We start from the raw sequence: 18,766 nt of genomic DNA, 5'->3' as shown, positions 1-18,766 counted from the left end.
CACCAGAGAGTCTACATATGGATGTCAGAGTGGGTGACTCATTGAAGAATGTCCACACTGGGAGCAGAACAGCTTGCAGGATCAGTAAAAGGACGGAAACGCCGTTGGCGGATGAACTGACACAATTTTCAGCTTTTAAACGAGGAATTGGACGTCACCAGTTTCCTTTTGATTTTAAGCTGCCTATTCTTTTATTTTGGACTTGAAATAAAATTATTGATGACAGTGTTCCTTCAGTGTCTCACTCATCCAGACTGAAAGCCCATTCTCGCGTGGTCAGTGGCGAATGTCACAGTGGTAAACCACCACCACCACCTAGTGGCAAGAATAATTACAGCACAGAGAAAGCACACTAGCCCAATCCATGGAGGCCTTTGTGACATCCTTTCAGAGAGCATATCATTACTGCAGGTATCTGTTCATTAACATGAGACATGCTCAGAGGATTCTGGTATTAATGTTGTTTTGTATGTGACTGACTCCGGCCCCATACGCAAAATCACACTGCATACAAGGTAGACTTAGACTGAAAGGTGTGTGCAGTTTAGTTTACTGTAAGCTAAGCCCTTTTCAGACATGTGATATTACTGATATCAAGTCCTGTTTTTTTTTTTTTAAATATTCAAACTTGGGATCTTCTAAATAGAAAGTAATGGTGTGCATTGCATTTAGCACCTGATGCAGCAGCGAAGCAAAACCGGCTTGTTTGTGTTTCGTTTGCTGCAGTGATCGTTAAATTATTTCTCCTACTCTTTAATTAATAAACAATGTTGGTATTGAGTCAACAGCTCTTATTCAGTGATCCCAAAACATAGTTAGCTGAAATATTCGGAACCACAGCTTGTCGTATTGCCTTTTATAACCAAACAGTAGAAGACGACTTTACTTTAGGGATGTATGTAAGCGCAGCCGCCCTGAATGAAACCGGACCAATTATGGAAGCCTTTAATGCTCTTTTGTTAACATTACAAACACACTGAACACTTGAAATAACTCATTCAGTAGTTGATCATGTGTTGGATTCTTCTACAGTGTTTCTGCATATCAGTGACAATTATTCTCAGATAGTTTTTATTTTCTCTTAACTTAAAATATTCAGAACTAATTAAGAGCAAGAAAAGAAATGTCATTATTCCATTTATTAAAGCGCTATGGGTTAAGTATTAAATGACAACAACCCACAAACTGTCATAATTTTTACATGTGAATCAGGATCAAGCAGCGTAAAAGCTGTAGATGTGTGGTGTCACAGTCAGAGGGATGCTGTAAGATAATATTACCAGTTTACTTAGTGGGAGAAAATAATTAACAAAATGTTACAAAGTGTCCTTCTGCAAACCATATGACTAACTTTTTGGCTTGTAGAGATATTACCAGGATTGATGCTCTACATTGATTAGAGGTGTTTTAAATGTCAGATGCATGTGTGAAAGGGGCTTCACTGAAGAATCAGACTGGTCCACCACTTGTTTGGTTTTTTTTTTTTAAAGTAGTGATTCACTGCACTGCAAAGCATTCCTCGCACAACACTAACTCATTTATGATGATGTCAGACAACAACCAAAGTATTTCATTCTACCGCGGGGTGTAAATGTGTGAGTTGTCGGCCACTGTCCTGCTGTGTAACAAGTGCGAATATACTGCTGGCACAAAGACGAGGCTGCTGTTTGTAGCACCCTGCTGTAGCTCACTGGTAGCAGATAGCGTGTGTCTGCTCTCCACACAACTGTCTTAATGAGCACAAATGGAAAAAACCAGGAGAACCAGCACAGATCTGGTGTCACTGGTTCTATTAGGAAGACTGCAGCAGCACGGCAGATGTGTTGTTGGGTCAGGAGAGGATGCAGATAACCGATGCACAACAACATGAGTGATCATGCACAGACACACCCTGACGACCAATCGTGTTTTATTTCCTACAAATGGCTCGAGTCACTTTTTAAACTTTTGTTTGTATTCTCCATTATAATAATTATTATTGAGATTGCTGGGTCTGATGATAGACTGTTTATTTATCACAAACTTGTTCTGTGTTTGTTTTGTTTAACTGATCATTGATGATTACATTCAGGTTAATGTAATACAAAGATGCTGGCAATGAAGGGAGGGGGAGCTCAATTTGTGTCTTTAATGCTGCTTTCATTATTATTATTATTATTATTATTATTATAATTATCACTATTATCATTATTATTATTTGCAATGGCTAAGGTCTTACCTCCTGTTTTTACCAGTATAGATGGGGAGAGCAGGACCATTTAATGAGAGTAGTAGAATGTATGGACACAGTGCAGCTGAGATGTCAACAGATATGAAATGTGAATAAAAGCCAAGTGACTTTAAAAAAAAAAAAAAAAGAGGCTTTTTTTCCCCATTTTTTTTCTCTTTTATTTCACCCTGAAGTTCTGCAAGTACAGTCACTATGAAGTTCGTGTTACAGTTGTGTAAAGTCTCTTGCAAAACAAACAAAATCTACTGGTGCTGTAAGACCAGCACTTACATGCATGCATACACACACACACACACACACAGCCCAAAGGTAAAAACAGAGTGAGGATGTTGCAGATGTTATGGTGGCGCAGGCTTTTTCCATCACACACTTAAGGGTTAGACTTTCACCAAAATATCAGAGGACCTTCGCTGTGTCGATCAATAGCAGACAGACGGACGATGCTCCTGCATCATGATCCTGCTGTAAATGGACCCGACGCCCACATTTAACACTGTTTCCATGAAAACACAGACGCATTATCTTGTTCTGGTCTTTTTCTGGTGATTTGTCATTGCTATGATTATTTCTCCTGTCTCTTCCCCTTAACACCACAACATATGGTCTCATACGACCTTTACCCTGAACGGCCTTTTGAACTTTCAGAGTCCTCACAAAGCTGATGTGTTCACAGTCATGGAAAAGAATACTTTTATTTGAAACATTTAAGGATCAGGATTTAGAAATCTTTTCCAAATATCTTTACCTTGATCTTCCTGGAAAACATCACAGAGTTAAGGAAAGGTGGAGGGGAGGGACCGCACTGCATATACGTTAAGCAGCGACGTGTCTGCTGCAATGAAACTGCAGATGTTTGATAAACTTTAAATAGTAAGTGCTTCTGAGACTTCATCATACAATATTATCATGATGTTGCACAAACTAAATATATCAGTATATTGAGAAATAACATATGTTATATTATTTATATAGTTCATATTTATGAACAGTAAACAAAGCAGCACTACACAAAACAACTGTATGATATATAATTTTAGCATCATCATCGCAGTGTATGTGTACAATAGTCACATTGCAGAGCCTGCAATGTAGAAGCCACATAAACTTGACACATTTTCATCAAATTAAATGATACCTGACACACAATGGCAATAAATAAAGTTTTATGATAAAAACAATTCACATTTGCACACTAAACAACAAAACATTTCCTTAGGACATGGAATAATAAAAGCAAGTGATAAAAGATCGGAATAACTAAACTTTAGACAAAAACCGTGCTTGAAACAATCACAAAAAGGGGTAAGATCAGTGCAGATTAATTGTTATTTCAATTCACCACTTCCCAACATCATCTCAGAGCGTTTTACACCAGTTTGAGCCAATTTGTAATAAGTAGTTAAGGAAAACTAACAGATCTCATCTGATCATGATTTGGATCTCATCCCTCATCCTGAGCTGCATGAGGCGACAGTGTGAAGTTAAAAACTCCCTTTTAACATCTACAAGAAAGGTCAGAGCAGACTGTATTTCTTAAGGAAGCTGAGATCATTTAACGTCTGCACCAAGATGTTGCATATCTTCTATAAGTCTGTTGGGGAGAGTGCAGTCAGCTTTGCAGCCATCTGCTGGGGTAGTAGCATCAGAACCAGAGACTTGAAGAGAATCAACAAACTGATGAAGAAAGCTGGTTCTGTGCTTGGAGTAACTCTGGAGCCGCTGGAGCTGATTGTCCAAAGAAGAATGCTGCACAAGCTGATGAAGATGATGGAGGATTCTTCACACCCTTTCCACAACACAGTGATGAAACAACAAAGTGTGTTCAGTGAGAGGCTTCTTCAGGTCTGATGTAAGACTGAAAGATACAGAAGATCATTCCTGCCAGCAGCACATCAGCCTCTGGAACAAGACCTCCTCAAATGAATTATTATCCACTACAATATTGAATTTCCCTTTGGGGATTTATAAAGTGTTTTTCATTTTCATTTCATTAACAGGAAGGAGAAACCTCCAGCAGAATCCGGCTCAGGGAGGGCTGCTATCTGCCTCGACCAGTTAGATGGCAGGAGTGCAGCATGAGTCATCTGTTGAAAATTCCTGCATCTTTCATAAAGCAACATATATGTCAGGGTTAGAAATAAAATTTAAAAAAAAAAAAAAAATAGAAAAAAAAAATTAAAATTGCAATGTCAATTTTCTCCAATGTCGTGCGTCCCTATTATGGAACTTGGATGATCTGAGTGAGGTGGCCCTCTTGCTCTCTTTTCCTTGCTTCCTCTGATGTCATCACACATTTCTTTAACCCGGCCATGATTCACGCTCACAATAGCCACAAGTTTCACAAGTTATCAAAAACATCTGACAGTGATTCCTTTTATATTTTCTACAGGATGAGTTTAAAAAAGTCCTCAATGAAGCAGGGAACAAGATGGTGGTCGTGGACTTCACAGCTACTTGGTGCGGCCCATGTCAAATGATTGCCCCTATATTTCAAGTAAGTAGGTGTTTAAATATCTTTTTTTGTATAAAATAAAATTAAAAATATTTTATGTATCCAAAAGGAAAATGACATTGCTGTAGTAGTCCCCCCCTTCCCTTTTTTTCTTTTTAAATGATAAAACATTAACTCATTAATTCAATTTCTAAGCCACTTAGTCCAGTTCAGGATTGCTGGGGAAGTTGGAGCCTTTCCCAGTGATTAGCAGGTGAGAGGCAGGTACACCTTGGACAGGTTGCTGGTCCATCACAGGACCTAAAAAACAAGAATAATGAGTTAGAAGATGATAATGTCTTGTTCAGGTGGGTGATAACTGCTGGTATGAATGTTCTTGATAACTTTTAGACTTGTATTAGACTTGATGAAGCCTTTATGAACCTGGTTCAGAAAAAGTTTACTTTTCTTCCCTGCATATAATGTCTGAAGAGTGAGAAAAACATTGGATTTGTCAAGTCTGCTCACATCTTTCTTTTTTTTCTGTACATAAAACTAGGAGAAAAAAAACCAATTCATTATCCAGTCTTTAAAGAATTAAATTAAAGTAGGAAAAACATTTTTCTTAAAGGACAGACAAACTTACTAAGGTACAAACCCGTCAGGATGGACAGACGGCGGTTTCCTGAATATCTTGAAGGCGGCTGCATCTGGTTGAAGAGGGTTGTGGCCTGGGAAATCATATATTTTCCAGCTTCACTAGAAAATTGGATGAGTTTGTTTGAACAAAAAGAAAAAATTTAGTTTTACATTAATTGACCACTCATCCCCATCTAGAACTGTTCTAAATAAACAACACAAGTATCAATAATTATCCTTCCATTATGTTGTGCTGTATATTTTCTGTCTGGACGTTGATTTATTGACTCTCTTGCAGGAACTGGCAGAAGACCCTGAAAACAAGGATGTTATTTTCCTGAAAGTCGATGTGGACGACAGTCAGGTATGTATGTTTGTGTTTTAAATGAATGTTCATTTTAGCTGATTTATTTACATGCAAGATGCTAGAGACTAGAACGTTTACATTAGCACTATCAGTACAAATACTTTTGGTCATTAATGAAAAATATTTTTTTTAAAAACTAAAAAAAAACAAAAACAACAACAACAAAAAAGAAACTAACAAAAAAACTCCAGAGAAAGAAAAGATAAATAGAAATCTGAACGACCAAGGTGATCAGATGACACTTTCGAGTTTCACCCGGGCAGCACACAGATTTTTAAGTCAAACCCTTTATCTTGTTTATTTTTTAAGGACGTGGCCTGCCATTGTGGTATTCGGTCCATGCCCACTTTCATATTCTACAAGAATGGAGCTAAGGTAAGTCTGCATACTTTTCATATTCTTCTCACTCTTATTAATTTGGTGATTTGCAAGTAAAATTTTTTATGAATTAAAACTTTTATGAATGAAACACAACAAGAAGCAGGCAGCGTTAAGCATCTGGTTTTAGTCCATGGCTTCAGGTTAGTGTCATGATGTACACTTCCTCATGAGCAGGTGATGTTCACTGAATGACAGAAGCTACCTTTAAGCTGGAAAATTGAAGATCTTTAGACACAAACAAAAGAGAATAAACAAGAAAGATTTAATATGATATACACTTTTTCAGGCATCTTGTGTATTATATATTATCTAAACTCAAAGTTATTAATGCTATATCTGCTCTGTTTTGCAGTTGGACGAATTCAGAGGTGCCAATGTACAAAAGCTGACAGAAACAATTACCGGTAAGAAATATCGATAGATTGAAGTTTCTTCGACCAATCCAGACACAGCCACACTGTTTAATAAAACAAAAGTTCAGTGAAAGCTGTTATAATGTCTTAATAAGCATGAGAAAGAATTGCAGTTTCATTTAACTAATGACAACATCAGATCTTCTGTCCACACTTGCAATAAATGACTAACAAGTATACCCCCTAACAACCTCTGTATGTTACATGTTCAACAAGGTGGATTTAATAAATGAATTGCTATACTCACGTTATACTCGCTTCATTACTTTTAATTGACTGAAACACAAGATGACTTTGATAATGACAATGTACAGCTTTGAATGGCTTTTTATGCTTCATTAAAAAATATGAGAATTATTTAAATATATGCGCTGAGCCATTACACTAATAGTTACAACATGGTTCTTTTCTTTACAGAGAGATAAGTAAATGTTTTTATATAACTCTGTATAAATTCCCTTCATAGAATAGAAAAGATTACAAAGAGGATAATTCATTTCCAGGAGGTTTTGACAGCGCATGAATTTACATAGATACATTCTGCACCCAGCAAGATTGAGCGGAAGAGTGTGGGATTTTGAATAGTTATAACTGTGTGACAGAATAAATATCTTAACACACAACACTGAAATAACACAGTCATAATCCACACTTTTAGTCTTCTTCTAATCATGATTTATTTAAAGAGAGAAGCTGGGCGCTGAGTTGTGGCTGTAAGAACTCCTCCAGACTCTGAGACCAAGCAGGAAGTTCCCTGTTACATTTAGCAGAAGCTTAAAGTAGCTACAGGACATTAATAAGCTTTGACAACAGCACGAAGACGTCCTCAGAGTCTGTAGATATACCAACAAGGCAAGTGGAATACAACTGGTAGGATCTACTCTACTTTCTATCTACAACTTTAGATCTACATAGTTTGAAGTGATTGTTATTACGTAGGTGAGACATGAAGGAGGAAGACATCTACATGTCTTGGCAGGCATTTACATTGCTTGGAGCTAAACAGATCTTTTAAAAAGAAAAAAAAAAACAAGTTGTACGGGATGTAAATCTCAAGCAAGTTTTACATTGTTTTTCTTGTCGGCCTGGTTCTGGATCTTTCCATTTATATGAATGCAGTGTGATTATGCTGTCTGCACAAAGTAAACCAAAAAGACTTTGAGTTCTCCATGAGACTAACCCATATTATCCTGGGTTATTTGGAAGTTACCTTTGTAACTTGTACAACACAAACTAAATAATTAAAACACATAAATGACATTGGTAGGATTAATGTGAGGTGGGAATGGTTGCAGTCATGTGGCCTTGCTTTTGATGGGTCCAAACTGAAATGTCTTGATGAGATGCAATTGTTTCATTTACATGAGATGTTTACAGAGATTATGTCCCTGAAGCTGTTTAGACTCCCACATTAAACAGAGCTATTGTTAATGCTACACCTGTGTTTTCACCATGTGGCTTTCGAGAAAGCCCTTATAGCAAACCCACTAAACACCTTTTACAAATATGGCTGGATGCAATTAGCTGATTCTGTACAATGTCTTGGCAAAATAACAACAGAAAATATTTGAAGATATTGACCAATAACAATTTTATAGAGGTTTCTTGTTAAATATCAAGAGAGAAATGTAAGTATGATCATTAGCTAGTATTTAGTTGCATTTATGACACTTGTTGGTATTTACAAGCTTCTCACATTTTTCCTTTGGAAATTTTCTGACACTCATCTATTGATAAGTAAATTAAATTACTTAAGCACTTTTTAAACGTCTCTTGATGAGATTTCCTCTTCACGGACCAGTTTAAGTCCATCTGTTTCTTTTCAACAAATAGTTTGTGCTTCTAGGTTTGCTTTACGTTGTCCACACAGGCATGATTATTGCCTAGAACAACCATAAATTTCCCTTCAAGCGGGATGCAGATGCAGATAGTTTGTGTGTTTGCTTTAGGTCTGTTAGTTTAATCAGAATGACCTAAAACCCTCATTTCATGTTTTCTAACACATTTCAGGGACATTTTCCTGTCTGAAGTGCCATGAATATTGGCTTTTATGAATTTTTTTTCCACCACCTGATGTATAAAAGCAGCCCCACATCATGATGGAACCTCCACCATGTTTTACTGTGGGAAAAAATTCCTGTTGGATCAGAGAAAGCATGTTTTAAAAGCTTTCAGCAATGCAATAGTTAGTTAAATCTAATATCATATAAAGCACAAAGTCTACAGAGGACAACGGGTCTTATTGAGCATTGTGTTGCTCAAATAAGGAAAGGTTTTCCTGAAAAAGATGACGTCCAGATGATAAATGATGGTGCTTCCAAAACTGTATAACACATTCAGCATTAGTAGTGTCTTACTGATGCCATGTACATGTAATTATGTAGGTTTTCCCAGCAGAATTTTGGGTTATATTTAACCAAATGAGGAGTATTGCTCATTTTATTTGGTACCAGTTTTATGCTGTAAGAGCCGAGTGTGACATATACATGACACAGTTTCTGAGACATTTCTGTGTCCATTTAGAAGATTGTCATCTTCTAAATGGACACAAGAAAGCAGAAGATTACACTATAATGACATATGTCATAAAACGTTGTAAATATGCCTAAAAATGGTGGAAATCTTTCTGTTAACATTTAGTTAAAGAACCTCATATTCAAAGAATGACTTTTCATTCTCTTTTTGTGGCTCAGATCTTAAAGGGTTCTTGTTTTATCTGGAAGTATTGCAGTATTCAGTATTTTTCTACCAGCAGGTGAGTTCATGAGTCTGTGCAGAAGTTTTTCACTCCAGAATCAGTTTGATTTTAATACAAGTGTGTCTCAATGTCAGAAGACAACTCCAGGTTTTCAGGTTTGTACCTGTGTATCCTGCAGGAATGTCGCTGGTTTTCCTCAATCTTTTCATGATATCATGTTCTGTAGAAGATTAAATCTTCTAAAACCTCTCAAGCCTATTTTATATCAAGTTACAGAGACACCTCATTAGTTGTTTAAGACGCTTTTTTTTTCTGGAAACACACATTTTCATTTTATTTTTATCATTTCTTTTCAACCCTATTTAATATGTTTTCTGGATTTTAATTCAATATGAACATCTAAATTTTAAACAACATATGTTTTATTTTGTCTTTAAACCTTTTTTCAAAGATCTAAAGTGGAACAGTTTAAATGATTTATAGATCATTGCATTTTGTTTTAGTTACATTTTTAAATCATCTCAGCTACTCTGCAAATGTTATAGTGAAGACAACTGTTAAAATCTTGCCACAGAATGCGTTTTAGGATAAAAGGCAGATAATAAAAACCATGATTCAGTTTTCCATTAAACTTGAAAAACATTTTTGACTCCTAAAAACTTTCTTCTTATAGGCTTGTTTGTCAAAATGCATCTGATCCAATTAGATGACAAAATAATTCAATGTCATTCTGGCTTCTTGAAAAAAGTAAACTCAGTAAAAACTACTTTTTCTCAAAGTGAAGAGGACTCAGTCCCTAAAGACAACAGCCGTCACTTACTTCACACGACACTCTGGTCTCCTAAAGCTACTCGGCAAGTCCTGGGAATTTTTCAGTTCAAGTTTTTTTTTTTACTGCTCATTTTAGTTGTGCAGCTTGTTTAGTGAGTTAACAAAGACAATTTAAAACATTCCCCACAGAGTCAACTCTTTCAGGCCTCCGGACAGGCATGAGCGCTGTGGTATACTGAATATTATTGGAAACATTTAGTTATGTTTTATATATTTTATACGCTACACCAGTAGAGGGCGAACTCGCCTTAATGTTACTTTGTTGTAGGCGGTGTTATGCTGAGAACCGCAGAACAAGCTATGCCAGAGGGGAAAAAAAACTGTGCTTGTAATGTGTGCACCCGCCGAGTAAAGTTGAGAAGAAACTTGAGATGTGTTGCACCTTTATTTCGGCCACGATGTAACATCTTTTTGGCGACGAGGACAAACAGGATGGCACAGTAAGGACGTGGCTGTCGGGCTAAAGACTTTATAAGGGGGGAGAGCACCGTAAGTTACAGAAAAGATGGCGACCATCGGCACTCTAGCAGCGTTTGATGCTAAAAATCAAAGCTGGGAAGAATACTGTGAAATAATGGATCAGTTTTTGAGGCCAATGAGATAGATAACGGAGATAAGCAGAGAGCTATACTCCTCAGTGTAGTCGGCGCATCTACATACAGTTTAATACGGAATCTCCTCAGCCCGAGTAAACCAAAAGAGAAGACTTACACAGAGCTGGTATCGTTGCTGAAAAACCACTTCGACCCAAAGCCAAGTGAAATCGTCCAGAGGTACAAGTTTGATTCCCGCAGTCGTAAGCCAAATGAATCAGTCGTGGATTATGTAGCAGAACTGCGCAGGCTTGCACAGGACTGTAATTATGCCAACACGTTGGAGCAAAAGTTGAGAGATAGGATCGTATGTGGAATTAATGACGACCGTATCCAAAGACGACTCCTAGCAGAAGCAGATTTAACATGTGAAAAAGCCTTGTCCATTGCAGTAGCTGCTGAAACCGCCAATAAAAATGCACATGACCTCCAAAATCCAAGAGCAACTGTGAAGTGCTTCAAGATAAACAAAGGCACGCATCAGGGAGGCGCGTTCAAGAGCGGCAGTGTTCCAGAGTGTTACCGGTGCAAAGGACAACACAAGGCATCAGAATGTAAGTTCAAACAAGAGAAATGTCATGCATGCGGAAAAGTGGGCCATATTGCCAAAGCTTGTCGAAACAAAACCAAGCAAAAAGGAAATGCTAAACCTGGTGTTAAAAAGGAGCAAGCTCGTTCAGGCTATCGTTCACATAATGTTAAAGAAAGGCAAGAGGAAAGCAATTCGGATAGTTCTGATGAAGATCCTTTCACATTACAAAGAATGAAGTTCCAGCTAGGGCGCATGAGTGAAATGCCCCTAAGAAAAGTTGAGCCATACACTGAGAGTATGAAACTAAATGGCAAAAGAGTGACTTTTGAGATTGATACCGGCTGCAGTCTCACCGTGATGAGTGAAAAGACATTTAAAACAATGTGGAAATCAAGCAAAACCCCCAACATTAAACCAGTGAGAATCAAGTTGGAGACTTATACAGGGCATCCAGTGACAGTTGTGGGAGCAGCTCAAGTCCAGGTCAAGTACCATAAGCAAAGAGCCAAACTGCCCCTAGTGGTCGTAAAAGGCGATGGACCTACTTTGCTAGGCCGAGGCTGGCTGGAGGACATTCAACTGGACTGGACAGAAATAAAAGCCAGAGACAAAGCTCGTCAAGTACATAGTATTCACTCTGAGAGAGATACTAAAGAGGCAAATGTGACTTTACAAGAAGTGCTATGCAAACATGAAGAAGTTTTCAAGGAAGAGCTGGGCACGTTGAAAGGCACTAAAGCTACCATCCACGTGAAAGAAAACGCAGTTCCACGCTTCTTCCGCCCCAGATCAATTCCTTATGCTATGAGAGCTAAAGTGGATGAGGAAATTGACAGACTTTTAGAAGAGGACATTATCACCCCTGTGAAATATTCAGAATGGGCAGCTCCGGTAGTACCCATCCTGAAACCAGTGGGCACAGTCAGATTGTGTGGAGATTACAAACTAACAGTAAATACAGTGTCCTCACTCGAGCAATATCCAATACCCAGAGTAGATGACTTGTTCAGTGCACTTGCTAAAGGAAAGCAGTTTTCCAAGTTAGACATGAGTCATGCTTATCAACAAATACTCATGGATGAAGAGTCCAAGAAATACCTCACAGTGAACACGCACAGAGGATTATTCACCTACAACAGACTACTGTTCGGTGTGGCCTCCGCTCCGGCCATATTTCAAAGGACGATGGAGAGTCTTTTAAGTGGAATTCCTCTGGTCGCAGTGTATTTGGATGACATTTTGGTCAGCGGAGTGAACAAAGCTGATCACATCAGAAACTTGGACATTGTGCTTAAAAGACTGAAAGAGGCTGGACTACGTCTCAGAAGAAACAAGTGTACCTTTCTTCAGGATGAAGTGGAGTACTTAGGGTACAGAGTAGATGCACAAGGATTACACCCAGTGGAGAAAAAGGTCAAAGCAATCCAGGATGCTCCCGCCCCAACAAATGTTACAGAGCTCAAGTAATTTTTGGGACTGTTAAACTATTACAACAAGTTCCTTCTGAACCTTGCAACTAGGTTGGCGCCATTACATGAGCTCTTGAGACATGATGTTCGATGGAAATGGAATAAAGAGCGAGAAGAAGCCTTTCAAAATGCAAAAGACATGCTCAACACATCCGATGTTTTGGTGCACTACTCAGCGGACAGAGAGCTGGTTTTGTCATGTGATGCTTCGCCTTATGGAGTAGGTGCAGTATTATCACACGTCATGGAAGATGGAAGTGAGAGACCAATTGGGTTTGTTTGTACTTTACAACCTGCAGAGACAAGATACTCACAGTTGGATAAAGAAGGGCTCGCAATCATATTTGGGATTGAAAAATTCCACAAATATTTGTACGGACGAAACTTTGTGATTTATACAGATCACAAGCCGCTGATTTATCTGTTTAACGAAAAGAAGCCAATTCCCCAAATGGGATCGCCAAGAGTGCAAAGGTGGGCTGTGAAACTCAGCGCATACAAGTACAACATAGTCTACAAACCAGGCAAACATCACGCAAATGCAGACGCATTGAGCAGATTGCCAGTCCTGGTCAAACTAAGAAAGGAGGAGAGGACTGAGCAAGTTCTAATGATGGACATTTTGGATGAGACATTGATACAAGCGAGTCAAATAAAGCAGTGGACCGCTAAAGACACTGTTTTATCACAAGTACATGAATACATCCTCAAAGGGTGGCCTGCAGATTATGATCCAAACCTCAAAGCTTTCCACCAGAGAAAAATGGAGCTAAGTGTAAGAGATGGCTGTGTTCTCTGGGGAGCTCGAGTTGTAATCCCTACAAAAGGAAGAGAAAGGATGCTCAAACTATTGCATCAAACTCACACAGGAATGACTAAAATGAAAGGACTGGCCAGATCGTACATGTGGTGGCCAGGAATGGATCAAGATGTAGAAAGAACTGTTCAGGCATGTCAAGAGTGTCAGGCGCATCAAAAAGCACCTGCCCCTGCACCACTGCACCCGTGGGAATGGCCTGAGTCACCATGGTCAAGAATTCATGTGGACTACGCTGGACCATTCCTTGGAGAAATGTTTCTCGTGATTGTGGATGCTCATTCAAAGTGGCTGGACGTGTATCCAACAAACTCTTGCACCTCCCAAGTCACTATTGAAAAACTCAGACAAAGCTTCAGTATTTTTGGAATACCAAAAATGCTTGTGTCCGATAATGGGACTTGCTTCTCAAGTGCAGAGTTTGAAGTGTTCATGAAGCAAAATGGCATTAACCATGTGAGATCCGCCCCGTTTCACCCATCATCAAATGGACTAGCGGAGAGAGCTGTTCAAACCTTTAAAGAGGGGATGAAAAAGATGAAAGATGGGACAATCCAAACAAGATTGTCAAGATTCTTATTTAGCTACAGGATCACACCTCATGCAACGACAGGCTTGTCACCTGCAGAACTCATGATGTCACGCAGACTGAGGTCAGCGCTGGATTTGGTTGTTCCGGACGTAAAAACCAAAGTGCAACAAAAACAACTGAAACAGAAAGTGAATCATGACACACACAGCAAAGAAAGAGGATTTACATCTGGAGATGATGTACTCATCAGGAACTATTCTTATGGACCAAAATGGATTCCTGGTGTTATCCAAGACTGTTCAGGACCTCTTTCTTGCACTGTTAATGTTGGTACTGGTCAAGTTGTGAAAAGGCATGTAGATCAGGTCAGAGCTAGATTACCTGATCCCGAGCTAAAGGTTGAGAAAGAGAGGGCGTTGTTTCCAGACACTACATCTAATGTTACTTTACCTGAAATGAACAAACCGCTAATGTTAGAACAACCGAGTTCTAGTTCAGAGGTATGCTCCAGATATTCAGGCAGAGAAAGTTTTACCCACAGAGCCAGAAATGAGACGTTCTCATAGAGAGAGACGTGCACCTGTGCACCTTAAAGATTTTGTTTACTAGAATGCTAATAGTTCATTTATATTGCTTAGTCTTGAGCTAAGTCATTTTCAGTTTGTTATTATAATATGTATGCTACACTTAAAAAAAAAATTGTTAGTTACCCCAGACAAGTTTTGCTTAAAGGTGGGGGAGATGTGGTATACTGAATATTATTGGAAACATTTAGTTATGTTTTATATATTTTATACGCTACACCAGTAGAGGGCGAACTCGCCTTAATGTTACTTTGTTGTAGGCGGTGTTATGCTGAGAACCGCAGAACAAGCTATGCCAGAGAAAAAAAACTGCTTGTAATGTGTGCACCCGCCGAGTAAAGTTGAGAAGAAACTTGAGATGTGTTGCACCTTTATTTCGGCCACGATGTAACAAGCGCTGACATACTTTTTCATACTGCAGCCAACACACTGTGAGGGACCAGTCACATAAACACAGAATACCATGGTCTTAAATTTAAAGTCTTCATACAGTTAAGGATCAGTACACCCCCTCCAAGAATAACAATGAAACAACACTTACAGATTTTATTTCTCTTTGACAGTGGCTTGTTCCTCATCTTTGAGTAAAACTCAAAAACAGACCTGATTTTTCTAAAGATGGCTGCTACCAAAGTAAATGTTCACACCTTTTACTGCAAACTGAATCTTTTTGTTTGTTTTTAAATGGAGTGTTTTTAAAGTTTGCAGCTTGTCACCAGTGTGCATTAAAGGGCCTCATTATTGTTAGAACTTAAATTGCTCAAGGTGAGAAGAAACCGGTCTTTCAGAAAGTGTGACTCATCTTTTTCTAATTATATCCACAAACCCATTTTCTGCTAAAATGAAATCAGGTGACTTCTGGTAATCCACTTGTATAATCTGCATGCTGGTAATCTGTATGAAGATACACAGCAGAAAGGAAGGTTTCGACATGAGATGAAACATGAGACTGAGGCCCATATTTAGAAGCACTGTCCAACACATTTCCCTCATTACAACTGTTTGCAAATATATGCTGATATAACTTCCAATCATGGTATGGTGTTTTTATTTAGAAAAATAAAAACATTTCTCTTTGTTTATGTGTAATTAATTAAAATGTGTTTTCCAGGTGTTGGTGTTAAGTTACCTAATGATCTTTATTTCAAAGAGAAGAGAACAAAAGTATCCAGTGTTGTAGCCGTTTCCCTCAGAGAGCAAAGAGGAGACTTCTCACATGCCCCCATCTTACAGCAACCTGTTGAGATGCTTCTACCCGCCTCATCAACATGAAATACTAAGGTTCTCATGGCTGCTGTCTCACCAAAGTAATTTATTTGTGGGTGAGAAGGAATGATATTTTTACAGCAAATAGATTTGTCCCATTCTGTAAACTTCTTCCCAGAATCCATGATCATAACAACTCAAATCAGGCAGCATCTCCAAACGTGTTCTTTGTAACTTTAAAAACACTAATTTCTTGTGAATATTTTGAACAAGTGCTGGTGATTATTGTTAATTTGTGGTTTAATTCATACAGGCTTTAAGTTAAAATGTTTAAAGGAATGGAATCATTAATTTGATGATTTATCAGTAAAAACAATCTGTTCCAGAGTTTGGGATAAGCTATTGTGCGTACATTCTTGCATCAATATGAGAACTTAATTACCCACAATGCATATGGGTCAAGAACGCTCTTTTTCCTTGGTTTTTGGCACAAAGTTAGAGATTAACAGAAGTAGAGTTTGAAGATTTTCTCTTTAACCTGTGCACTTGGGTGTTCACTAAAGCTGATGTTCAGCTGCGAGCCAGTCTCGTCTCATCCTTTTGATGCAGTTCACTCACACTGCAATTACAGAATCATGGCTTAACTAAGTGCCTCATAGAAGTTAACTATTAAAATCCTACACGGCTGCCAATGGTAAGAATTGTCTTCTAAAGTCTGTCCTTGTCCTGATTGCTGCATGTAGAAACCAGAAGAGTGTAACAGTGATGGTGCCTCCAATGGGAGTGATTTCATTCCCACTGCTCACTAGACAGATGTCAGTGGGTAGTAGGCAGCAGTTCAGGTGGCACTGAATGCTGTGTTTGCAGCAGGTATCATCACTCTGGCAGGTGGGAGGAACTATGTGACTGGTTTCTAACCGTCCTCACACATGGAGAGCAGGAGACATGTACTGCAGCTATATAGTCTTTAACATAAATGAAAATGTTTGTTAGCGATTTAGTGCTACATTTAGATTTCTGTAAAGGTGGTCTACATTTCACAGTCTCAGAAGGGATCCTGGCTTCGTCCAACCAACCAGCTCTTGTATTTGAGATGAGTGGGACCCTTGCATTTGTAATCAGACCCCAGGGCTCCACACCCCTCCCTTCTGACATACTTTTTGGAAAGCAGCAGCAGCAGCTCACCAAAAGTGCACATGACCCCACAGGTATGGTTGTTGCCTCTAGCAACCATAAATTTCACTTTAGGAAGGAGGCAAATGTACATGACATCTTTCCTTACCTCAACCTGAACACACAGAACAGCTTACAGTTGTCCCTGTGGCCTTTTCATCGCAACGTAAACCTCTGCATCTTTGAATGTGCCCACTTGTTTTCCCTTAAAACATTCCTTTTCCATTTTCCTTAAGACTGTAATAAATGCAGTAAGTCTTGCAATGTTCTGTTAATATTAATAACGCATAACTTTTAAGAAGATATGCTAATAATCCCAACTAATGGACTAATTTGCTGTAATGCAACTTAACCTCCCAAAGGAGGATATTTTCCTTCATGTTGTTGCATAAATATTGTCTATTAATAAGATCATTTATCTCACTTGTACAAATGCATCCCTTAGCTAATTGTTTTTGGAGCACTAATAATAATTTTAGGTACACTGCTGTTGTTTAGCTCTAACTGATCCTCAGCTCAACAACACTTCAGGTTTGGTATTGTGCCTCTTAAAATGCTTTTTGGAACTAATGTCAGAAAAGATGGACGCATCTGAAAGATGAACTAAATCTGATGGAAATGCTAATGTGCTGTTGAATCTGACTCTTCATGTACTGCAGAGAAAAATCCTGCGACACGTAAGACTGACTTACTCAGAGATGCTTGAAGAGATGTGAGGAATCATGTGGACATAAGTGTGAGCTTGAACTAATGAAACACCTGCAGAAGCAACACCAGCATGTGATCAATTCAGACAGCCAGCGAACAACCAGGTTATTGCTAAGTAACCTGTAGGACTTCTCATTCAAAACACACACATCGGGAGTGCAGTACAGAAACACAGAGGAGAGCTGTGTAGAGTCTAAAACAATTCTTTATTGGTCAATATACAGAAAGCAGTGGGCTGACCGCCACAGAGAGAGAAATCCCAACCATTTAATTTACAAAAGAAAAAGAAACAAATCTATAAAATAACTGTCTTGAACATTTTTACAGGGTTTGCTCTTTAATGTAAAAGATTTTTCCAGAAGCATAAAATGGAGGATGAAGGAAACCAGGCAGTTGTTTCACAATGATGACATCACAATCACAGGTGCTTCAAAGCCAAGAGATGGAGGGACGGGTGGAGAAGATCCGATACAGAGGAGCTCAGATGCACATGGAGCACAAGGTGAAATGTTACAAACTGGCCCAGTGTTTTTTGTTTTCTTATTTTCTTCCGCTGTAGTTAGGAGGTGTCACTACATCACACACACTGGAACCTAAATCTGGATCAGGATGGTCGTAATCAGCATGTGGCATCCATTCTTTTCCTTTTAGCTGCGAGAAAGTTGACTTTGGAGGGGATGGGTGATAATGTTAAACAGTGACTATGAGAGGAAAAGGAGACAGACAGGTTTACCTTGTGCCACCACTTAACAGCCTGTTCTTCAGTCACATGACAAACTGAAGCCAGGACTGTATGCAAACAGCAAGTAAACAACACGGCAAACACACAAACATAAAAAGAATAATCTCCCATCACTACTCACTACACTTTAACCACCATAAAAGATTTTAATATCCTCCAGATATGTTTAGAGATGTATTTTTATTCATTCTAAGGGGAGTCAGAGTTTGGATTTGTACCTGGACAGGTGCTTTGCAAGCTTGAACATATTTTAGCCTCAGCATCTGTGCCTTTCCAGGGCCCACAGTTTAACAGGAGGCTCCTTAAGCATAGATACAAGGAAAAGGGACACAATATCGCAGCAGCATACGGGAAAATCTCAGTGTCATTTTGTTCTGATTAAAAGAGAAATAATCAAAGATGGCACAGTGACTCAAGAAA

The sequence above is a fragment of the Telmatherina bonti genome (assembly GCF_933228915.1).
Source record: "Telmatherina bonti genome assembly, chromosome: 7".
NCBI classification, from domain to species: domain Eukaryota; kingdom Metazoa; phylum Chordata; class Actinopteri; order Atheriniformes; family Telmatherinidae; genus Telmatherina; species Telmatherina bonti.
The sequence above is the reverse complement of the archived record's forward strand: the minus strand, read 5'-3'. Positions refer to the sequence as shown.